At 46.9% G+C, this 25,983-nt stretch overlaps 1 long non-coding RNA gene across 1 annotated transcript in view; it reads right to left on the bottom strand.

Annotated features, from left to right (window-relative positions):
- The window catches only part of LOC139759568 (uncharacterized), a 274,680-nt gene extending 250,377 nt beyond the window's left edge, over positions 1–24,303 (bottom strand). The window contains exon 1 of the long non-coding RNA XR_011715149.1: positions 24,263–24,303. This is a non-coding gene — a long non-coding RNA (uncharacterized lncRNA). The remainder of the gene's footprint in view (positions 1–24,262) is intronic.
- Between the last annotated feature and the right edge of the window lie 1,680 nt (positions 24,304–25,983).

Genomic DNA, 25,983 nt, shown 5'->3' with positions numbered 1-25,983 from the left:
GGGCAAGATGGCACGACCCTTGGTCATGACCGCCTCCCCTTTGACCTGGCCTTTCATGGTTGACAAAGGCCTCACCTGGAACAGTAGTGAGCCTGCTACTACCTCACTGTGCCCAAACACTGGCACACCATTTTCATGGTAGACTCAACACACGTCCATGGCAGATGTGACTAAAACCGCCCATGGCAGATGTCTTTATCATTTTCAAAGACACATTTCACTGGACTTATAAAGGCAGTTGTCATTATAAAGTCCATGTTTCTACCCATATAACCAACACTCTTATATCACGGCAAATATGACATATATATATATATATATATATATATATATATATATATATATATATATATATATATATATATATATGAAACAAGTACTGCCGGGCTCCAACGGCATGAAGTTACACCGCTGGTGAAAAGTCACGTCTGGCGAGGATGCATCACTGGGAGCACTGGCTCGTCAAACACCTTCTCCCTGCAAAGGAGTTCATCACCTCCTCGCTACTGGAAGTAGCGCAGCCTTGGAGCTGAAGAAATTCCTGGAAAAGGGGGTCCTGGTGCAGTTATGAATAAATCTGTATTCAAGAACTTGAACATTTGTCCAAAATTTGCCATAATTAGGATCCCCCTTTCGTGAGCTGTTCAAACGGGGTACCCACCCTCCTCCATCCACCCTTATGACATTTAACGAGAGGCCCACAGGCGGGATACGACGCCCATCCACATGACGTCCCGTGTACGTCATGCCCCATCCATGCGACGCCCAGTCCCTAAACATACGAGCAAATGTTTATGTGTGAAGTGTATGAATGGCTGTGCACCTTCAAGAGTCCCTCATGTGCAAGGTGAAGAAATTCAATAACCTTTGTAGTCTATGCGAGACTGCGAGAGGAGGAAGTCAAAAGGTTCCAGGTGCTGCTGCTCCTGCTGCTGCTCCGGAAGACCCAAGCATCGACCAATCACAAGACAACCCGAGTACCGTCGAACGACGTCACACCGGTACCAGCACTAAGGCTCCCTATAGCGACGGGTCGCAGCGCCCTTGACTAAGTGCACCTCGGGTAACGCTGTATCAGACGCTTCCAAGGTTACATGACCTCCACGATAGTCACACAGCCAAATACCATACAGCATCCTCACCATCAAGCCATGCGAACGTCCAATCACAAGTCTTCCCTACCGTCAAGCCACGGGGACGACCAATCAACTAAGGTCTCCCCCACCGTCAAGCTATGGGGCCGTCCAATCACATGTCCCCCACAGTCAAGCCAAGGGGACGACCAATCATCTAAGGTATGCCCCACCGTCAAGCCACGAGGACGACCAATCACTTAAGGTCTGCCCCACAGTCAAGCTATGGGAACGCCCAATCACATGTCTCCCCCATCGACAAGCCATGGGGAGGACCAATCACATAAGGTCTCACTCACCGTCAAAGCCACGGGGAGGACCACTCACATAAGGTCTCCCTCACCGTCAAGCCACGGGGAGGACCAATCACCTACCTGGGTCTCGCACAACACGCCAATACCCGGGACCATCGCATGCTACCGACCTCAACTTTAAAGTAGGCTTCAACGGGATAATTTAGAAACTTATATTAATAAGACGATAACTTCCTACACGATCTTTTAATACCTCATTTTTTTCTTCTTGCAAGTCCTTAAATCACCTCAGCAAGAGAACCAACCCACCCCCCACACACACAGCCACACCCGGGGGAAACGACCCGCTGAGAATGGTCTTCATTTCCTGCTGAGCCAGCCTTCAAGAGCCCCACCACGACCGCCCACACCCCCACCAACCCAACCTTGGGAACCACGGCGGCAAAACATTTATACTACAGCCCGGGTGAAAGTTCAGAACTCACTCTCTCTCTCTCTCTCTCTCTCTCTCTCTCTCTCTCTCTCTCTCTCTCTCTCTCTCTCTCTCTCTCTCTCTCTCAACCCTGGACCCCGCCAAGAGAGAGAGAGAGAGAGAGAGAGAGAGAGAGAGAGAGAGAGAGAGAGAGAATCTTAATCATTCCCATCTTCTTTCTAACATTTCATTTACTCATTCCAGGTTCGCAGTCTCCTACTCCGACCAATATAAGCGTCATTCAAATGTTTCACCCACGCAGGTTTTACTCATGAAAAAAAAAAAGGATTATGATGGTTTTTATCTCAGGAGCCGGGATTGTGTGCGTTGACGACGCGGGCCGATGATGGCTCGGTATCTCTTACTCCTTGGGTAAGCTGAGTGTCGTCTTCACGACCGTCCCCTGAATGATAAGAACCTGCGTCACAAGGTAGTGAGGGAGTGACGCACGGCCGTGTGTTCTCACAAGTGCCTGGTGTGCTGTGCTGTGTGTGAGAGAGAGAGAGAGAGAGAGAGAGAGAGAGAGAGAGAGAGAGAGAGAGAGAGAGAGAGAGAGAGAGACCAGCTGCGGGTGTAAGTGTAGACGCACACCAGCTGCAGGTGGAGGCCAGGTGTGGACGCACATCAGCTGCAGGTGGAGGCCCAGGTGTGGACGCACACCAGCTGCAGGTGGAGGCCCAAGTGTGGACGCACACCAGCTGCAGGTGGAGGCCCAGGTGTGAACGCACACCAGCTGCAGGTGAAGGCCAGGTGTGGACGTATGCCATGTGAACACAACACGACGTCAAACAATCGTCAGGATCTGGGGAGGTCCTTCATGATGTAAACAATCAATCATTCAAACATTCCAAGGATAAATTAAGGCAATTCTCTCTATCTTTCTATTTCCCTACATATCTATCTATCTATCTATCTAACTACCTAACAAATAACGAGGTGGGTAATGCCTTCAAATAACTAAGTGAAAAACTAACGAAAAAGTATTCACCTAGATGGAAAACAAACGAATATGATAAATTCACAATAAATGGAAAAAAACTGAAAGCAATTAGTTCTACTTTACAGACAAACCAATCCGCCAACTCTACCAAGAGCAGCAAAAACACTAATTAACCTACAAGTGTAAACAAGCGATGGATCGTTACCAAAGCTAATCAGAACCATGCTGTACATACAAGTCTCAGCTGGGTATCAATATATCAAAGTCGGCCATTACTAGTCCAGCCTGTGTACTGCCCCTCTCGCATCTCTCCGGCTGGGACAGGCTAGGATCACATGACGTTTTGAGGCGTCAGTTCTGAACCTCTTGACCAGGAGGATGCCCAGCCTTCTGAACCTCTTGACCAGGAGGATGCCAGCTTCTGAACCTCTTGACCAGGAGGATGCCAGCTTCTGAACCTCTTGACCAGGAGGATGCCCAGCCTTCTGAACCTCTTGACCAGGAGGATGCCCGGCCTTCTGAACCTCTTGACCAGGAGGATGTCTGCCTCCTGAACCTCTTGACCAGGAGGATGCCCAGCCTTCTGAACCTCTTGACCAGGAGGATGCCAGCCTTCTGAACCTCTTGACCAGGAGGATGCCCGGCCTTCTGAACCTCTTGACCAGGAGGATGCCCGGCCTTCTGAACCTCTTGACCAGGAGGATGTCTGCCTTCTGAACCTCTTGACCAGGAGGATGCCCGGCCTTCTGAACCTCTTGACCAGGAGGATGCCTAGCCTTCTGAACCTCTTGACCAGGAGGATGCCCGGCCTTCTGAACCTCTTGACCAGGAGGATGTCTGCCTTCTGAACCTCTTGACCAGGAGGATGCCCGGTCTTCTGAACCTCTTGACCAGGAGGATGCCCGGCCTTCTGAATCTCTTGACCAGGAGGATGCCCAGCCTTCTGAACCTCTTGACCAGGAGGATGCCCGGCCTTCTGAACCTCTTGACCAGGAGGATGTCTGCCTTCTGAACCTCTTGACCAGGAGGATGCCAGCCTTCTGAACCTCTTGACCAGGAGGATGCCAGCCTTTCTGAACCTCTTGACCAGGAGGATGTCCGCCTTCTGAACCTCTTGACCAGGAGGATTTCTGCCTTCTGAACCTCTTGACCAGGATGATGTCTGCCTTCTGAACCTCTTGACCAGGAGGATGTCTGCCTTCTGAACCTCTTGACCAGGAGGATGCCAGCCTTCTGAACCTCTTGACCAGGAGGATGTCTGCCCTCTGAACCTCTTGACCAGGAGGATGCCAGTCTTCTGAACCTCTTCACCAGGAGGATGCCAGCCTTGAAGGCCATGACGGGAGCGGACCACTGAGTAAGATGGGCTGGCCTTTGACGCGACTCCTAAGGGTCATGACAGACGCCAGGCCATCATACCCAGGGGCTGCACCGTTGTCCTCAAGGGTTCATACCTTTTAACGCGATACGAGGGATTGAGAGCAACATGAAGCAAGAAAATGAAGAATTCGACGGCAATTAAATAAGTCACGTCGAGCCGACGGGATCAAGCATGGCCTCGAGATAAGCCGTCTGGAAACGTATTTCCCGTGTAAAACACTCAACCTGATCCTTCACATTCGTGCCAAGCTTGACTCTATGAGATAAACTCTCTCCAGAATTATACACCCAACATAACCTAAACCACTTTCTTCAGTTACAACACATTCACCACAATATACAACCTGCTCACTTTGCAGGTGTACCGCATATAAAGACACATCGCGCTACGTATTTGTAAGTAAATACTGCACAGTAAACACCTAACAACGGTGATATCCTCAAAAACATACCTTCCGCCACACCGAAGGTTGGCTCGTTCAAAATCACCAGCAACAGATGAGCATCTGTGGTGCTAGATCTCATCTTATGGATCACTCTCGGACATGAACATTTCTCCACACAGTCCGTCCATCGTGTCTTCATCTTCCACTCTTGTGACCTCAACTCATTCTATCAGTGCCGTGCAGTCCAGGCCTACACCAGCACACACACCCACTCCTCTCATCAAGTATGAGATACGACTACAAAGACGCATACACCTCCATGTTTACATCCTTACAATGTTTCACAGCCGCGCCAAACCTGGCACACCCGTTACTACCAACTCTTGGCTCGCCCTCCTCACACCCCGCCCTTTTAGTGAGCCACCAGACTAGCCCTTCCTCAGGTCTGAGTCACTGACACCCATCACGGCCAATATTCACTTATCTCACTCCCCAGTATTTGATTTAGGCTTCCCGGGCCTCGTTCCCGTGCATCCCTCATTCAAGTCGCCCTGTTTTTTCCGTATAATAAATGGGACAGCCTCCCAGTCATAGCCCCCCATTTATCAGAATCATTCATATTTCCTCCCACCCTAAATGTTTTATCTCGCGGCCGGCCTATGCTAATGGAGTCACACACACACACAAAAAAGAAAGATATATACGGGTCGTAATGCAACAGATAAATCTGACTTAGAAGATATTTTCAATTTCCCCCGACCATCCCCATAATCCCGCTCCATCCCTCCCACAGAGGGGCCCCATCAGCCTCGTGGGCTTCACGTCCCACGTCAATAAGGTTTTGGTTGGACCACAACTCCTTGTGTCCTTCAAGAAGGCTCGGGCTGGGTGGGGACCTTCCAGCCAGCCCTACACATATCTGATGAATGGCCCCGCATCTAGGCCTATTTGGCACCAACATCCATTAAAAAAAAAAGGTCAGTTAAATATATCATTAAGGAAAGTCAGGTTAGCGTAGTAGTACAGGGTCTCGGTACCTCCGCCAGGATGGTGCGCAGGCAGTTCCAGAGACCCACCTCGGCCCTGAATCATTATAATAGTCTTAATCATGTTTAACTACTGTGTGGATAAAGGGAAGCAAGATTAATGATACTCCTGGGAAAGTTTTGGGATTAAAATCTTAAGGACGAGAACCCAGACATATGTGGAAATTTCTGGTGGTGGAAGCCCGTCGCTTACACAAAATGGATACGTCTATACAATTACCACGTTCTTATCCTGTCATCTTAAAGTCGCAAATCAAGAAGATAATTAACTACTTAAATCATGTCCTAAAGTCCACAACGCACTCAATGACAAGATCCTGTGATGACCTCACCTTTGAAATGAACCTTGAGGGGTCAGGTCAATGGCCAATACCCAAGTTTCGTACGTTCGTGCCCAAGGGTCGTGCCATCGTGCTCAAGGGACGTACTGCCGTGCTCAAGTGGTTGCTAGGACAAGTGAATATTCATAGCGACGGCACGAGAAACACAGAACTACACTTACCCAATTCACATAAGAACCACAGGAAAAGATGTGCCTTTTCTAACATTAAACGAGAACTGGTTTCTCCTTCATACAACTCTCCGAACATACCATAAGAGGTGCTAACGTATTCAGAATGAAATATATCAAGGTTAACTTAGGCTAGGCTCACAGTTAACCAATCTGAGAGATGAGCGTTGGACAAAAGCGCCAGACGTTAGTTCATGGTTTCACAGAGTCAACAAGAGAACAACTATTCAGTGAAAGAATACGGGTCCAGCTGGGCCAGCCAACTTTACCAGCATTATCAAAAATGCAACGCTGAAAGGATAACTAAACGTTTGTGTGGACTCGGCAAATGTTTCCCGGGAGTTCGTAGACAAACTGTAATCCCGAAAGTTTGGGTAAACGAAACGAAATAACCTAGTCCACGCACGTTCCTGGCTTCGTAAAATAAGAACAAAGACCACGAACGTTCTTAGATAAAAGTTGAATAAAAGGTAAACGTTTCCGTCATAAAAAGAATACCCACAAACGTTAAACTGGACTTAAAACACGACCTGCGAGAACTAACCTCTCTCTCTCTGTCTGTGTCCCATACAGGGACTACCTTTACAAAACTTAATGGGTGTTTACCTTCATTTTTCTATAGACTCTCAGTAATGAAACTAAACCTAGTTTCTCCAAGTTTCGAACCCAAATCAATACCGTTTCTAAAGACAAAAAAATAAAGTTTTAAGCGTTTCAATAGCCGTCAAATAACACCACAAAAACTTCTGCAGACGCCACAACCACAAACGCCTCTGTAGAGAGGTAAACAGACGCAGTAAGTATGATGGTGTGTGTCTTGGCAACGTTGTTAGGGATACACAGACCGGCCTGGGTGCTGGAGAGGAGGCATGTTCCTGTTAGGGAGAAGGGAAGATGGACCCGACCCGGCAATCTGAGCCTTTGGAGACGAGTTCACAGTCTGTATATTGCAAGTTAAGCACACCATCACACCTAAGGATCGTACCGTCGTACTCATGCGTTGTACCGTCGTGCTGCAAGGGCCGTACCGTCGTGTCGCAAGGGCCATACCGTCGTGTTCAAGGCAGTACCGTCGCGTTCAAGAGGTTAATCAAAAGGTTTCGTGGACATCAACGGCGACACGCGACCTATGACAAACGTCTGGACGTATTCAATCTGCTCTCTGTTAACGGTACGAACTGGGCACTGACGACTGAGCCAGGCGGTGACAAACAGGAAGGGAGCGGAGTGGAGGGACTCTGGGGTAACAGGGAAGGGGGATGGAAAACATGGATGGGAACACAGAAGATAAAAGAAGGGGACTTCCACCCATGTAGGCATTCAAATGGATGAATTAGAAATAAAATCGAGTTGTGGGAAACTTGAAATACGAGGGGGTGAATCTTCCCTCCCTCTCATCCTCTCTGTCTTGGAGGGAAGTGATCAGACTAATTTCCGTAGACTTATATGGCAGACATCAGAATCCCCCAAAGTTTGTCCTCAAATCTCGTAAAATGAAGAATTACGACCTAAATCTGACGGGAGGGGGATAATGAAAGAGGAATCTCGGCGTTACTGGACCAGTGTACGTACAGCTTCCATTACGGCTGCATCCTCCGAAGAATGAACAAAAAAATGAACAATGACAACTTTTGGAAGGACGGAAGTAGAAAGATAGGAAAACAACGTCTCCCCTCGCCCCCCATACCGTGAAAGATGACGTCATCAATATCTGACGGCCTGAAATGCAACAGATAAACTAGGGCGAGTAATTAAATGCAGCAAATAAACTAGGGCGAGCAATTACCTCACGTGACCCTTAACCTTTTGACGCCCCGAAGGTCAAGTTACGTTAGAGTGTAAGGTATGAGTGGCGGATCTTATTACAAAGAAGCTTAACCACTTCAGCTTGACAGCATGATTGAGGTAATAACCTTTAACCCGACACCTGTTATGGCTTAGGACACCACCACCTCCTCCTTCCCTCCAACAGATAAGCTGTGGAATTCTCCTCTTGTCTTTCCCTCTTCATATAACCCTTCCCTTAGAGGGTCAGGTTCACTTGCGGAGCCCCTGGATAATTTCTACTTCCTCTCTCTCTCTCTATACATATTTTTTCGTACACCCGAATGTCCTTGACAGCGGCAGGTTATATACCCGTGCCATGTCGGTCACCATAAAGCAAATCATCCCCAGAGGTTGTTCCCTCGTGCTCAGGGGAAGAACAGTCGTTCTCAAGAGCCGTACCAGAGAACGTCTCAGAACACGGGAGTAATTCGTATCATTCCACGTGACACACTATACCATACCACTCGCTAAAGACACCATTAATCTCTCCTAACCCGCGGATGTCAAGTGGCAGAACTGACACAGCTCCTGAACCATTGTATTCGGAACCTGAGCAGCAAATATAAACAGAGAGTAAACCATTGGGATAAATGGTATATGCAAATAATAAACAACGTTAACTGACGATATTATTTTCCACCCTCGATACATTTTGTTCAAGTTTGGTTGAGCGAAATCTGGAGAGAAGGCGAGGCGTATGTCTAAACAGAGCGGACGTGGTAAGGAAGGCAAGTGCTGGAGCGTCCAGGCCGGCCCTCCTCAGAAACATTTAGTCAGTCAATAAAGTTGTGAGTTGAGAAGATTGAAAATACAGAGACGGACTCCGGGAGCCGTCAAACTTCCAAAATTGATTCCCGGGAAGCGTTGAGGAGTCTGGTAAATTAGAGGGAGGCCAGCACGACACAAGGACTACGGGGAAATGGAAAACTGGAATTGGGAAGGAAGCAGAGAGTAGGCACCCTACGATGATGATGAGGCAGTAAATGGTATGTATATATGGTTGGTATGCTAAGGTTCCCGAAGACAACCTTACCTTACCATACCTAACCTTCTCGTACCTTGCCTTGTCTCACCTTCCTTTACCTTGTAACGCAGCAAGACTAACCCCCAGCCAAGACTAAAACTACGACCTTCAAGTAGGCAAAATGTTTGCGCGTTTCTCCTCAAAACTCGACCAGAAACGTCAGTCTATCCATGGCTGCATGTTCCCTCAGCCCCGCCCCGGCTATCATAAGCACTAGAAACTTTAACTTTTCTAAGTAACTTCTTCAAGTGTCAGCCTCCTCCCTGACCCTGCCCCTCAGGCTTCCGACTCACAAAGACTCAAACTCCTGTGAGTTTTGCCCCCCTCCCACACCACCACCTCTCTCCGCCCCAAGATCCCCCACCCCCTCAAATGCTCTCTCGCCTCTCCCTGCCCCCAATCCAACTCCCCCCCCCCCTCCGGTATTCCCCCCTTCTCCCTGCCCCACAACCAACCGCCCACATTTTGGGGTGTTTACGACGTAGTTTGCATATATTTACTTGATCAGAATTGCATGTGTTTCGTAGATGTTTTGGTCTATGTACATAACTGCTTGTTTGTGGCTGTGGTTTGTTTCTAACGCATTCGTGTAGAAAATGTTTTCAGGCATTTTGTAAGGCAGGTGGAAGTCAAATTGTTCAACAGCCGTCAAAACAGGTTTTCCAAATGCGAAGACGCGATACATATACTAACTTGGCTCGGGAACACGAGTGCAGACCTCCCACGCCACAGAGAAATGCAGCTTTATCTTTTCTCTTTCTTATGGATAAAAGGAAGACAGAGGAGCACCTGAGGGGTGGCCACATCACTGCTCTATCTGCAGTCTCTCTTCCTTTGATCAACAAATCTTCCACTCCTCTATCCCCCGTCCACCTCTCCAACCCTGCCTCTATCCCACACCACTTCCCTCTCTATACCCCTATCCCACTCTCCTCATCCTACTACCCCTAATCCCTAATCCCCATGCCGCCAATCTATTCGTCCCTCCCTCTCTCCCTATCCCTGTCAACCTTTCTATTTCCTTCCTCCATCCCCTTATCCGCCTTTCAACTGTCTATCCCTGGTGACCTGTCGCCTCCTTTCAACCTATCCTTTCATCCATCTTCCTCATCCCTCATCCCTCCTACTTTCCGATCCTCTGACCATCCTCCTCCCTCCGCACCTTTCTCCATCCTTCTCTCTCACTTCATCAAACTCCCTTGCCTTCCTGCCAACCTCCTCATGTACCTCCCTCCCTCCCTACTTCTTCAACCACTTTTCTCCCTGTTTGTCCATCTCTCTCTCTCTCTCTCTCTCTCTCTCTCTCTCTCTCTCTCTCTCTCTCTCTCTCTCTCTCTCTCTCTCTCATCTCTCTCTCTCGTTCGGCGCCCTTCCCTCGCCTGGCCAGAGTTCTTCACGGTGCGTGGCTCTCACTGCCTCCGTGTCCTCCCCTGGCTGCCTGCCTCAGTCCCTGGAGCAGAGCGCACTCTCCACCACCACCACTTCTACAAGGGCGGCCTGGCCAAGCCTCTCCTGCCTGGACCCTGAAGCACACGTCCCACACTACCTGGATCCTGCAGCACACGTCCTACACCGCCTGGATCCTGCAGTACACGTTCTACACCACCTGGATCCAGCAGCGCACGTCCTACACCGCCTTGACCCTGGAGCACACGTCCTACACCGCCTGGATCCTGCAACATTCGTCCTACACCGCCTGGATCCTGCAGCACACGTCCTACACCGCCTGGACCCTGGAGCACACGTCCTACACTGCACGGAGGAATAACTGACAGGTCAATGAGATCACGGGCTCTCAGGAGGCATAACTGACATTTCAATAGGATCAGGAGCCTTCGGCCCGGATACCACTGCAGGAATTTTACATTGGCTGGATCAGGGAATTGCGAAAGAAGAAAAAATGTCAAAAAGGGAATTCTTGATGCGTCTTAGCACTTGATGTCCAACCTGGTGTGGGGATTCCGGTGAAGATGTGCTCGCTGCATACCATCTTTTCACAAAATGAGAATATATATATATATATATATATATATATATATATATATATATATATATATATATATATATATATATATATATATATGGGCTTCACCTGAAGTTATCCTTATCAAAAATGCTACGTACTAACCTACGATATATCATGCAAAATTGTATTGCAACACGTATTTTCTAATTCCAATCATTGCAATTATTTCTTTCTGATGTACAGAGTTGCCTCCTGCGGTGCACTGTGGCAGCGGTGGACCTCCGGCCAACGTGTGTCTCCCTCCGCCCAGCCTACAACCCAACCCTTCACTGGCTACTCCATCTTCCTGAGCCCAACCCTAACCCTACTGTTGCCTCCCTCGTCCTTCCCCAACTACCCCCCAGAGATGCCTCCCTTACTCACCCCAACCGCGGTCTCTTCCTTCCTCTTCCTCCAACACCCAGCCTCACCTCGCTCACCCACCAGTGCAGTCTCCCCCACCGTAACCTCCCCCATAAACCCCTACCTATCACTACCGCTGCCTCCTCCTCCTTCCTCTCTCATCCACTCCTATCGCTGCCTTCTCCAGCGCCACTGTAGTCACCCTTATCCTCCTCCATCCCCAACATAGCCTCCCTCATCCTTCCTCAACACCACGGTTGCCTCCCTCATCGTCCCGGACTCCCAACTCTGCCTCCATCCTCCTCCTCCATCCCCACCATCCAATATCCCATCCCCAACCCCACCAGTGGAGACGGCCAAACCGAGGAGACCTAAATTTCAATTTCGCTCATGTTTGCAAAAGTCTCCTACAAATATTCAAATAGTGAGAAGGCGCGGTTATGCTTTACAACAGAACTTTTACCAAAAATCAAAGTTTATTGGAAAAGGCTTCGGCCAGGAATAGAATCTTTTTTGTAGGCGGATACAATAAAAAGAGCGAGAGACCATTGTGTTGCCTTATCTCCGCCTTCACTTGAAGTTTGCCATAGTTTAAATCTTACCAACATTTTCATTTACTCTTAGATTTTTCCCTCCCCACTCCTCTAACCTTGCCTTTCCCAGACCTTCTCTCTGGTACGAAGACTTGCTGTGCTATATAGAGGTCGCCAGTCTTCCCGTAACACATCTCCTCTCAGTTATATGTATAAAACGGCCGAGGGGAAATTTCAGCGCATCAGTTTGAGTCAACATGGGTCTAAGTCTTCGGGTTAGACATCAAAAGCGTACTTCCCCCGGCCGCCTCCTCCGCCACCCCTCCCTCAACCACCACGTCTTCAATTTCGTGCCGCTCTGGTCTGGCACCAGATAAAAGCTTTCATAAGATGGGTCTATAAAGACTCGACTCCAGGAGTATGCAGCTGAACATGAGGAGGAGAACGCAGAACCAAGGATGGCCATAACCATACGCACATACGCACTCATCCCCATCCTCCCCCCTTCAAGTTGGTCGATAAGTGGGTGCTTGGCGTAAACTGGAGTATGTTACACCGCGAGGCACATGTCCCCATCACGAAGGCTGTATCATCGACCATATGGAGAGCAAGTACAGTATTGTCATGGACCTTTTCGCCTCAAACGAGTCCATCAGTACCCAGCTCCTGAGTGGAGTGCACCCTCAAAGCCGCAAGAGCCCTATAAAAGTTCTGAGGCTGCATAATGACAATGATAATCATGACAAATGTATATATATATATATATATATATATATATATAATCACCATGGTTATTCAATTTGTTTAGTGAGGGTGGTAAGGGCATGAATGAGAGAGTCTTGGTGAAAAGCGAGTCAGTTTTTGTTTGCTGATGATAACTACGGAAGTTAGTGATTGAGTTCGGAAGTGTGTGTGGGAAAGGAGGAAGTTTAAAGTAAATGTGAATAAAAGCAAGATTACTGGGTTTATCTGGGTAGAATGATACGTCAGTTTGGGGTGTGGATTTCTATGGAGAAAATGTGGAGGAAGTGAAATGTTTTAGATACCTGGAAGTGGACATGGCAGCGAATGGAACCATGGAAGTGGAAGCAGTCATGGGGTGGCTGAGGGCGAGCTGGTTCCGCGAGCATTGAAGAATGTGTGCAAAGACAGGTCGTTAAGTGGGAGGGCGAAAATTGGTATTTCTCAAGGTATATTAGTCCCAACAATGTTGCAGGGATGCAAAGCGTGGGTTTACAGATGAGGATGTACAGAGGAGGGTGGATGTGTTGGAAATGAAATGTGTGAGGATAATATGTGGAGTGAGGTGGTTTGACAGAATAGAATAATAAAAGGATAAGAGAAATGTGTGGTACTTAAAAACAGTGTGGCCGAGAAAGCAGACGAGGGTGTGCAGAAATGGTTTGGACACATGGAGTGAAAGCGTGAGGAGAAGTTGACACGATGGTGTAATGTGTCAGAAGTTGAGGGGACAAGGAGAAGAGGGAGACAAAATTGGAGATAGCAGGATGGAGTGAAAATGATTCTGAGTGATCGGGGCCTGAACATGCAGGAGGGTGAAAGTTGTGCATGGGGGAGAGTGTATTGGAACGTTTTAGTTTACATGGGCCAATGTGCTGTCATTGGACTTAACCAAGTGATGTGCAGCGGCTGGAGGAAATAATGGAAAGGTCTGTAAGGACTCGCTGTAGATGGGTCGCTGTGGTTTCAGCGTACTGCACTTGACAGCTAGAGATTGGATGTGAGCGAATGCGGCCTTTCTTTTACTTCTCATGTGCTCCTGCAGGCCATGACTGAGCTACTTCCAATAGCTGGTATATGTGAACTCCTCTGGAGTGTGAAGGTCTTTCATAAGACTCTTTCTGACCATCAATTATACAGCTTCATCAAAGGTGACTTTTCACCAGGCGGAGTTCGGTAAAATGAGGAATAAGGAGGTCTTTAAGGAAGCAGTTTCGGCACGTGCGAGAGAAGCGGGTGGCATGCAGAATGTGGGAGGTGGTCATGCGAGAAAAGGTTGAGTGATGAGATTGAGTGATGGGATGAGGAAGTTAAGTTCCTACTGAAAAAGAGAGGTGTATGGGCGTTACTTGCAGGGAAAGAGTGCGAGTGATTGGATAATGTACAAGAGATAGCTGCAGGAGATCAAGAGGAAGGTGCACAGGGCTGCAAAAGAGACCTAATGAGAGTTGGGTTCAGCAAGTATTAGCAAACTTCAGAGAGAATGATAAAATGTTTTGGAAGGAGGTTAACAGTGTTAGAAAAACAAGAAAACATATGGAAACATCACTGAGGAAGGAGTGTGCAAGGTGGGGAGGGAGAGTAACTGGCAGAAATGATTGGAAAAAGACGGAATGAGTACTTGGAAGGACTGTCGAACATGTCTGATGACAGGGAAGATGTTGTTTACTTGAGTTAGGGAGGTATGCGATGTGAGAGACATAGCAAGCGTAAGATGAAGTGTGACAAGGCGGTTGGAGCGGATGCTGTTGCTTGTGAAGTTCTCAAGAATAGGGTGACAATGATGTTGATTGGTTAGTTATGATTATCAATAACTGTATGAACCATAGGGAGATGCCTGAGGATTGGTGAAATACCTTTATAGAGCCAATATACACACGTCAATGGGAGGAACAAAAGTGAATGTTCGAACTGCAGTGGTATGAATTTCCTGAGTGTGCCTGATAAGTTAAATAGGAGAGTAGTTATCAAGCGGGTGATGCCATGTATAGAATCTCAAACTGGGGAAAAACAATGTGGCTTCGAGAGTGGTAGACAATGTGTGAATCAGGTCTATTGCATTAAAGAACGTGTGAAAAAAAAATGCTAAAATAAACAAAGATATGTATGTGGCGTTTATGGATTTGAAGAAAGCTTACAACAGGGTTGACAGACATGCTATGAAAGGTGTTACGTATATATGTTGTGGGAGAAAAGCCATTAAATCAGGGAGCATCAAGAGAGTAAAACGGGCAGGAGAGGAGGGCGAGTACTTCTAGGTGAAGTTGGGTGTGAGGCAGAGGTGTGTGATGTCACCATGGCTGTTTAATCTGTTTATGGATGTGTTTGTGAAGGATATAAATGCAAGGCTTATGGGGACATGATTAAGTATGCAATCTGTCAAGGGCAGGAGGGGGGATCAGGGGGTGAGTCAGTCACTGTTTGCTGATGACACGGCGCTGTTGGCAGAAACGAGTGAGAACTGCTTAAGTTAGATTGGAAGAGTTTGTGAAGAGAAAGGTAAGAGTAAGTGGGAATAATAGCCAGGTTATCAGGCTTGCCGGGGCAAAGAGACAGATCAGTTAGGATGACAGTTTGATCAGAGAACTTGGAGGAAGTTAAGAGTTTTGGATACCTAGAAATGAAAATGGCTGCGAATAATAGGGACTTAGCGAGTCATAGGGGGCGAAGGTCTTGTGCGCGTTGAGGAATGTGTGGAAAATTAGGCCATTAACTAGGGAGGTAAAGATGGGATTGTAATAAGTCAAAGAGGTCCCAGCGGTGCTGTTTGGACGTAAGGTGTTGGCCTTATATGAAGTGTATGAAAACAAGAGAATATGATGTGTAAGGAGGGTTGATTAAGAAATAAGATAAAGTGGTGTGGTAATAAGAAGAGCATGGTCGACAGAAACGTCGGCCGTGTGTAAAATGGTTTGGAAATATGGATATAATGAACATGGAGAGGTTGACAAAGAGGGTACAGGAGTTAGGAGTGGAGAGAATAGAGAGAAACGGGGGAGATCGAACTGGAGATGGAAGGAATAAGTGAAGAATGTTTTGAACGTTTGGGGCCTGATCATGCAGGAAAGTGTAAAGCGTGCATTGGATAGAGTGAATTGGAGCTATGTGGTATACATGGAGCGACGTGCCGTCAGTGGACTGAACCAAAGAATATAAAGCAGTAAGGGAAAAACCATGGAAAGGTCTGTTCCTTCTTTTGGAAAATCAAAAAAACGAGAGGGGAGGATTTCCAACCCCCCGCCCTTTCCCCATCTAGTCGCCTTCTACAACATGCAGGGAATATGTGGGAAGTAGTCTTTCTCCCCTATCCCTAGGGATATCTATCTATCTATCTATCTATATATATATATATATATATATATATATATATATATATATATATATATATATATATATATAAGCAAACTAAACGCCCTCAACATTAAACGGCACCATATATGAACAGAAAAGAACACTGTCCTACGCAAACAATCAAACAACTGAACCGCTCCATACTAAGCAATGCCTCACTAACCTGTTCTTCCACGCCTTTAAACGCACCACAAACACTCAACACCTTCACAATAAAAGAAAAATCCTCCCTGTACAGTCCCACCTCAACATGCTCTGTAGTCAGTTTTACAATACTCTCACTGAAACCACTCACTGATAACTCAACCTATCTCTCAAAAAAAAAAAAAAAAGCTCACACGTACTTCGCACTTCAGTCACCTCTGATCACACATACCTCAAACTCCAACAGATATAACACTGACAAATCACACATACACTGAAATAACCCGACAACCACTAAACAACCGACCTCCCAACTCGGTCTTAAACTCTTAAGACAAAAGTCACATCAGGAACCACACTCCTCAGACAAACACGAGTCACACTCTCCCGTTTCCGCTCTGGACATCACCCATCACTACAAACACAGTTTTAGTATATCTCTAGATCCTTCATGCACATCGACTGGCTCAACTGTTCTGGACCTTCTGCAGACTGACGCACACAAAACATAACAACACTTTACATAACCTGTGCTCCCGGCCGGTGGACGTGCCCAACTTCAGGATTTCTGCAGCAGAAGGGACTCCTGGGGCAGGTATGGAGATACATATATATATATATATATATATATATATATATATATATATATATATATATATATATATATATATATATATATATATATATATATTTTTTTTTTTTTTTTTTTTTTATACTTTGTCGCTGTCTCCCGCGTTTGCGAGGTAGCGCAAGGAAACAGACGAAAGAAATGGCCCAACCCCCCCCCATACACATGTACATACACACGTCCACACACGCAAATATACATACCTACACAGCTTTCCATGGTTTACCCCGGACGCTTCACATGCCTTGATTCAATCCACTGACAGCACGTCAACCCCGGTATACCACATCGCTCCAATTCACTCTATTCCTTGCCCTCCTTTCACCCTCCTGCATGTTCAGGCCCCGATCACACAAAATCCTTTTCACTCCATCTTTCCACCTCCAATTTGGTCTCCCTCTTCTCCTCGTTCCCTCCACCTCCGACACATATATCCTCTTGGTCAATCTTTCCTCACTCATTCTCTCCATGTGCCCAAACCATTTCAAAACACCCTCTTCTGCTCTCTCAACCACGCTCTTTTTATTTCCACACATCTCTCTTACCCTTACGTTACTTACTCGATCAAACCACCTCACACCACACATTGTCCTCAAACATCTCATTTCCAGCACATCCATCCTCCTGCGCACAACTCTATCCATAGCCCACGCCTCGCAACCATACAACATTGTTGGAACTACTATTCCTTCAAACATACCCATTTTTGCTTTCCGGGATAATGTTCTCGACTTCCACACATTTTTCAAGGCTCCCAAAATTTTCGCCCCCTCCCCCACCCTATGATCCACTTCCGCTTCCATGGTTCCATCCGCTGACAGATCCACTCCCAGATATCTAAAACACTTCACTTCCTCCAGTTTTTCACCATTCAAACTCACCTCCCAATTGACTTGACCCTCAACCCTACTGTACCTAATAACCTTGCTCTTATTCACATTTACTCTTAACTTTCTTCTTCCACACACTTTACCAAACTCCGTCACCAGCTTCTGACTATATATATATATATATATATATATATATAAATATAAGTTAGCGGACGGTCAAAACCCTTCCCATTCCAAAGGAGCCCACTAGACCGTGTTCACAAGCGGAGTTCTGACTAATGGCTGCTCAAGCCTCATAACTGGTGTCCTGTGGCTGTATAGCTGACTGCATATCAAGTTAAGACACTGGGATAATACTAGTGTAAAACTGTATCCCCGTAACAGACGAGCAGTAATCTCGTGCGCCGTGCACTGCAAGGACGCAACAATATCAAAGGAAGGAGTGTGCCGCCTGCTCCTTAGCGGTGCCGGCCCATCACTACGACCCCTTCCCTCTCCCCAGCCTCACCGGCTCACCATCAACCAGAGTCTCCCTCAATATTACAGCAAATTTACTGCTACAGACACAAAAAAAAAAAAAAAAAACACGTGAAAGGAGAATTATTTAAGGCCTACAAGCTGGCCAGACCTCCTCCTCCTCCTCATACCTCCACAAGGAGAGGCCACGCTCGCTGGACTCTGGGACGTCCAGTGTCGCAAGCGTTAGGTCAGCAAGTCGGTTCAGGCAACTCATCCAACCTGTTATCTCCACCAACTAGGATGACGACGACCCGAGACACAACAGTTCCCGTACAACCTCACGAGTCCCCTGGATGGATGGATGGATAGAGTCCGCCGTTGACTGAGGACCTCCCTCCACTAGGTTCCTCCCTACCCACATAGTTTCCCTCCCTGCAGGCCTCGGCCAAGTCACGGAAAGGCCTCGTTATAACCCATTCCTCCCTTAATTTACCCCCCGACGCCCGCTAGTGACCAGAAGCCCTGGTATTAACACCAGTAACTCACCTCTACTGCTCCTATTGCTCAGTATTTAATGTGGATAAAACTCTGCACAGTTCCAGGCCAGATCTGATCACTCCTAATCATTAATCACCCCGCAGGATCAATTACTAATTACCCTATAGGATCAATTCATATCTATACGATGCGTAACTTACCTTCCATATATAATCAAATCATATCTTTAAATATGTTTCCACAAGGGTACCACACTAGAATACTTTCACACTAGCGTACATGGTACAAATAATCATCAGAACGCAAGCCTGGGCAGTTAATAATACCTTTGCCTCACATGACAGGCAAGCCAAAGAAAAAATTCTTATAGCGAATGACTGACCTGCTGTGACAACTGGGAGAAAAAATAATAATACCTGTAAGATTGTATTCTGCGAATGATTAACTTCAACACACACACACACACACACACACACACACACACACACACACACACACACACACACACACACAAATAAACACAGCCAAAGCTTGGGGAAATTAATTGAAATTATCGAGGCACAACACCAGTGTTTACCACAGCGAGAGAGAGAGAGAGAGAGAGAGAGAGAGAGAGAGAGGAATCAAATCGAAGAATCATGAAAGTCATCAGCAGATGAAAGAGAATATCATGAATTAAAAAAAAAATACAAGTCAAAAAGTACGAGTACAAAATCAAATCAGTTGAGAACGCTCAGAAATCAGGTAACCAGAGGAAAGAAACAAATACGAATAATAATAAAAAAAATAGTTACAAGAGTCTTTTCTGTATGTCCCAGAGGCTGCTAGACAAACGGTGCATCCCACAAGCACAGAGTACGGTGAGCACCGACAACGGTTGGCGAGGAGCGAGATAAGGGGCAAATTCTAGGGCTGTTCAACATGGGGGCTGATGGACACTGTAGACACCCAAACAAGAGGTACACAGGAAATTAAGGGAAGCTGTAGAAAGAATAATATGCACAGAACACTCAGGGATATCGTGGTCCAATGAGTGACAGGTTTAGAAAAGGGCAGAGCATAAATAAATCTAAGTTAGCAAAATGGGAGATTTTTAGAGAAAGCCAGAGGCATGGAGGTTGACGAATCAACACAGAAATTTAACACAAAAAGGAAGATAATTGCCTTCCTTGCTAGAAAGAATAAAAAAAATTTAACACAAAAGGACGATAATTGCCTTCCTTGATAGAAAGAATGAAAAAAAAAGCATCAAGTTTCATAAAATACTGGAAGAAGACCTTTTCTCGCAATACGAAATGGAAAGAGTAACGGTAAAGAAAGACGTGTAAAAATGGTTGTTTTCACATAAAATCCTCAAAAAAAAAGAGGAAAAAAGAGCGATGATCCGCAGCAAATATACATTTATAACAATGGGCAACAACCATGATGACACTTACATGTGGCAGTAAAACATGCACTTCTCACAGACGTAAAAATACTAATCATGGTCGACTTCAATTATAAGAAACATTTGGGGTAATTTCGAATCTTATGGTGACAAGAGTCATGATGGTTTAAGCTCTCAGTGTAAACAGCAAAGATAGTCTATCCCCGTATTTCACTGAGTACAATGGCGTTAGAGGGACCAACACACTATCATCACCACATGTTACCTTCACACACAGTAGCATGGATATATAGAACATCATTCATGATACAAGTGGAAGTGATCATGTAATGCAAGAGTGGGATTACTTGGTGAACGAGAGCTTGAAAAGAGAAGCGATGAAACCCGACCCAAAAAGGATACATAATCGTGGAAATTATACAGAACTCAGCGAGTTTTATGGCAATATAAACTGAACCAATACATCGTAGTGGAAGGTTCTGTGAAATTCACAAGGGACGAGTGGGAATCATGGTTGCCCTTGATCTCAAATACATAGCGGAGGGTAAAAAGACTAAGGCCGGTTCAAAAAGAAATCAAAATAGCGAATGAGCTTAGGGATATACTGTAACAGAAATACAGACGACAGTCCTGGCCAGCCAACATTTGAAAGGTACAAGAGAGCAAGAAATGAATATGGCAGGATGAGAGAGAGAAAAAAAAAGAGACTTGGAAAAGAATAATGTCGACAAGGCAGAGGACAATCCAAAACTTTTCCACACATTCATCAGGAGTAAATCGTCAGTTAAAGAACTTCTAATAAGGCAGAGGGATTCAGAAAGAAGAGCTGTCAAATACAATGTGAAGATATGTAAGGACATAAGTGACAAGTTCAAAAGTGTTTTCACAGTGGAAGATACTAGATCCCCAACACCACTGAAGTGGGTCGAGAAGGTAATGGAAAGCACTAAGTATCTACAAAACACACGACACTATAGGGTCTCAACCCAGACAAGGCTCATGCTCAGACGAAATTTCTGCACATGTTTAGATGTGCACATACGCTTGGCAGATCATTTGAAATCTTGTTCAAGATGTCGCTGGACAAAGGTAGGGTGCCAGGGAATGGAAAAAGGGCAAACGACCCACCTGTTTTTGAGAAAGGAGACCAGGAGGATGTGCAGAGAGAGAGACTGGTCCCCTTGATAAGCAAGGTCTGTAAAGTGTCGACAAAGATAAGCAGAAGAAAAATGGATGACTTCTTGCAAAGGAGAAGCAACCTGAGTGGAGAGAGAGAGAGAGAGAGAGAGAGAGAGAGAGAGAGAGAGAGAGAGAGAGAGAGAGAGAGAGAGAGAGAGAGAGAGAGAGAGAGAGAGAGAACGGTTCTACAGAAATGAGATCATGTGTAACCAACTTCTTAGATTTCACCGAGAGAGTGAGCTCCGTTTTAGATAAACGGCTGGGTGGACTGTCTGTTTCTGAACTGTCTGGAAGCTTCTGGAAATGTATCACTCGGGAGGATGGTAAAGAAGCTAGAGCTTCAGACAGGAGTGATGAGGAGACTATCTTAATGGACAGATTATCTTGGTGGTAGGGAACAAAGGACGCATGTCAGGGGAGGTTCCTCGAAACGGGCTGAGGTCACCTGTAGCATGTAGCAGAGGCCTCTTCTGTGACCACTGTTCTTACTGTGTTACGGGGTGCGAGTTGCGCCCCGCCTCTTATCCTTGTATATGTGCACTATGTCCTTCCTCTTACGTGTGTATGCACGAGAGTAAACACATGGTACCTACATAATAAGGCAAAACAACACGGCAACACCAGTGAGGAATTCTCTCTCCCTCGTATGACGCATGGGTTCGATTCCTGGGCCCTGCAGTCGGACCCACTGCCAATCCAATCTGTTCATCCTCCCTTTGGGGCAGGTCTCTACATGGGTGCCTAGCTTAAGCTGAAGTAAGTGTGTGTGTGTGTGTGTGTGTGTGTGTGTGTGTGTGTGTGTGTGTGTGTGTGTGTGTGTGTACATACAGGAATAAAGACATGGTACATGTATACCAAGTTCAAGAGAGAAGTTCTCCCTGTAACAAACAAACAGTAATCACAGACACACACGAGCCCACAACTCTCCCGCCGTATCGTGCAGAGAGAGAGAGATCATTACCTATAATTAGAGCATGGTTATCAAGAGGGAGTGAGCTGATCCACAAGGACGCCCGTTCTATGTACGGTATCACACACGGCCAATACGGACACATCCGCCGCGCTCCAGCCTCAGCCCGCACCGGATGGTATGCTCAACTTCCACACGAAAAATGAAAATACGAAAAGTTTTGTTCAGTTTGGTAAGCCAGTCATGTGCACGTGTGAAGCACCTCCCGTCTGAATACCTGCTGTAGCACCACCTGTCCTCACACCTGCTGCAGCACCGTCCATTCACACACCTGCTGTAGTACCATCCATCCTCACACCTGCTGCCAAAATGGGCAGAGCCGGATGCGAGGGTGGAGTGGGGCCGCCCCTGGGCGAGGTGTGGAGGATGATTTCGTCAAAAACACCGAAAATTAAAGTGGTGCTTCGAGGGGGAACGGGCGGAGAGGGGAGGAGAGTACAGAAGGAGGGAAAAGGGGAAGGACTGGGATGAGAGGGAGAGGAAGGGAACGTGGACGATGGAAGGAGGATGAGGGGGTGAGGGAAACGACGAGGAGGATGAGGAGCGTGGGTAACAGAAAGGAGGAGAAGCGAGTGCTCTGGGAGTTGGGGAGGGGAGAGGATAACTTCAGGGTTGAGAGAGAGAGAGAGAGAGAGAGAGAGAGAGAGAGAGAGAGAGAGAGAGAGAGAGAGAGAGAGAGAGAGAGAGAGAGAGAGAGAGAGAGAGAGAGGAGTGTTTTGAAGAGGGAAGGAAGGAAGGAAGGAAGGGAGTACTTCAGGGAGAGAAGAGAGTCGGTAGGTGGATGCCATGTGGAGAATGAAGGGAGCAAGGACTCCAAGAAGAGGTGGTAGGGAGCGCTTCGGAGAGAAGGGAGAGAACACTGACATGATGAAAACAGAAGGATGAAGCAGTTCTTCTAGGACACGAGGGAAAGACTTCTCGTAGGGAAAGGAGGAAGTTCTTGTAGGAAAGGAGGGAAGGGGGTAAATCTGGGAAGGAAGACAGGGAAGGGGAGATTTTGCCCGAGGAAGGGGCACGGGAAGGGACAGGGCACTTGTGGAAGGGGGGACACAAGAGAGAGAGAGAGAGAGAGAGAGAGAGAGAGAGAGAGAGAGAGAGAGAGAGAGAGAGAGAGAGAGAGATCAGCCAGGCACCACATCTCTAATCCCGGGCCAGCTACAGACCCTCACCCACTGCAAACTTTACAGTGGTATAAAATTCATGCAAGTAAATTCTCTCCTTTAGGGGAATAAAAAAATAAAGACTCCCCAGCGGGTTTACTGAGTGAAAAGTTATCCTATTTCTCATACGCGCTCGAGCCAAGAACCTTATGCCAAAACCATACTGAATTTTCAACAAATGAATCTAAAAGAAAATAGAAATTTTGGCAAAAGTTATGTATACTTATGTGTTTCTAAACGTGCTCTTTAATGCATATAGTAGACCGCCTGAGTGTGTCCACAATACACTTAGTACTTATACAAGTGTTTCTGAGACTTAAATGAGCTTCGATGCATATGTGAGCTTAACTGTATGTTTTTAGGGCAAAAATATAGGCGTGTGTATCTTATACACAGATCTTTAAATATATATATATATATATATATATATATATATATATATATATATATATATATATATATATATATATATTGGAACTGCAAACACAATATTGTAAATACGCCGCACAGGAGACGCAATACGCCAACAAGATAGACCAGTGAACTGCCCCACCAGAGCCTTACATCACAATGTACCCGTCAGCCACTTTATGATTCATCAGTGCAGCAGGCAGGTGATTCATCCCCAGCACACCTGCTTATAGGTCCTCCACACACACACACACACTCGTCCAACTCCCTCCCTCTCTCCACACATACTTGTATGTAGGCCTTGCCGGGTCTACTGCCTCCCCCTCCACACACACTTCACTTCCTCTTATATCTTACCGTACCCAATTTCGTCCATGTCCGTCGTCGCAGAGCCACCACTGCCACACCTACTCATGTGTTCTCCCATGGGGATTCTCTTGCCTGACCTCCCCACCTCAGTATTCCACCCAGATGGCGAGAGAAACACCTGGTCAGCCAGCAGGTGACAAGCCAGGTCATCACTCTGTTGTTGGGTCATCGCACACACACACACACACACACACACACACACACACACACACACACACACACACTGTTTGCTCATGTAGTCTAACGTAGGGCATTACTCACTGATGGCTCAGCCTGGGCGCCATGATCTGCACAGTACGTACCTGGAAGGAGATAACAACCTCTGGTTAATGGTCTCCTGGGTTTATTATTCACAGGCAGCTCACCACCGCCAGCACAACATGTACAGTAGTATCACTTACCACTCACCCACTTCATGGATCGTACACAGCCACGGTCTCTGTTGACTTTAAATGAACAGTCTTCCTGTTACTGAGGGACTTGGAAATGAGATCTGTGACAATATTTGATATCATATGAGGGTGTGGCTACGACTGGGTTAGGAGGGAGAGGCTACTATACTCGTCCCCCACCTGTATGAGGTATCAAGTGTGATCATGTGCAGGTGTGTGTGTGTGTGTGTGTGTGGTGTGTGTGTGTGTGTGTGTGTGTGTGTGTGTGTGTGTGTGTGCGTGTGCGTGCGTGCGTGCGCGGCCGGGTGTGTTGGTCCACACATGCAGACTTCATGAACTCACCGTTTGCGCTGTCTCCGCTCACAACAATCCTTGACATTGCATGTTTGTGGTGCAATCACACCCCGTCCCACCATGAGCACGACCCCAACCACCCCGGCCGAGAACCCAAACGGATAGGGGGGTCTGGTACAGCTTTCGTCCCGGCCAGTGAACGACAACCCCTTATGGGTGGAGGAGGAGGTCTTGCTCACGGCGCTTTTCGCCCCTCGTTCCCCTCCAACGCACCCCGTAACTCGGGCAACATTACCAGCACTCCAGCCGCCCTCATCACGACCCGGGACCTCCTCCCACTACAGAACACTCGCACTTACCGACACTCATGAAGACTTACCCAAGAATACTAACGCCTTCATCTCCCGAGTTTTACGGCGCCACTTTGTAGATCATTATCTCGACTGTTCCGCCCAAGACTTGGCGAAAGATGTGCCATGTTTATTCCATTGGCAGGAGACTTTGTGCCTACTTTTATACCGCGGGTCACGAGGCAGTTGCTGCTGCTGCTGCACTAGCCCAGGTACACCACACTAAAACCAGCGTCGTGTCTGTGCTGGGGCAGGGCGATATGGGCCGGGATAAGCCGCGGCGGGGCTGGGCGGGGGTCATCTTCCTAGCCTTAGAAGACGACCTGCCTCACACACGGCAACTACCCCTGCAGGAGTGTCCGGCAGGACCTGTAATCTTTGCAGGATCCCCAACTATACCCTTTACTTGATCATCCTTATCGTCCTCATTCTGTGTTCATAATTACCTTATCCACGATTTACTCATCATAGTCATCCCAAGATTTACTCATCACCCTCACCATTCTCTTCTCATCAGGCCCCTTGCCTGTCTATCATCACCCTCACTCCGTGTCTGCCATTATCATCCACGTTATCCGCCTACCTCCATCCCCAGTTTTTTCTCATCAACCCATCATCTATCATTACCATCCTCGCCCTCGATCTATCATCTTTAATGTCTGCTTATCAACCACATTTCCTAACTATCATCACCGACCACCTTATTCCCTACCTAACATTATCTACCATCAGTTATCTACCATACCCATCATGCGACTATCAACCCTCATTCTCTGCCTCCGGCAGGGATGTGTTTCATCATCATTCTCTGTGTACTGTCACCTTCCATCAGTGTCATCTTCATTCTATATCCAACATCCATCAACCTATTTTCTCCCCTATCATCATCCCATTCTCAGTCTACCATTATCATCCTATTTACTCCGTATCATCATCCTCGCTCTGA

Source organism: Panulirus ornatus, chromosome 1 (assembly GCF_036320965.1).
Source record: "Panulirus ornatus isolate Po-2019 chromosome 1, ASM3632096v1, whole genome shotgun sequence".
NCBI classification, from domain to species: Eukaryota; Metazoa; Arthropoda; class Malacostraca; order Decapoda; family Palinuridae; genus Panulirus; species Panulirus ornatus.
The sequence above is the reverse complement of the archived record's forward strand: the minus strand, read 5'-3'. Positions and strand labels throughout refer to the sequence as shown.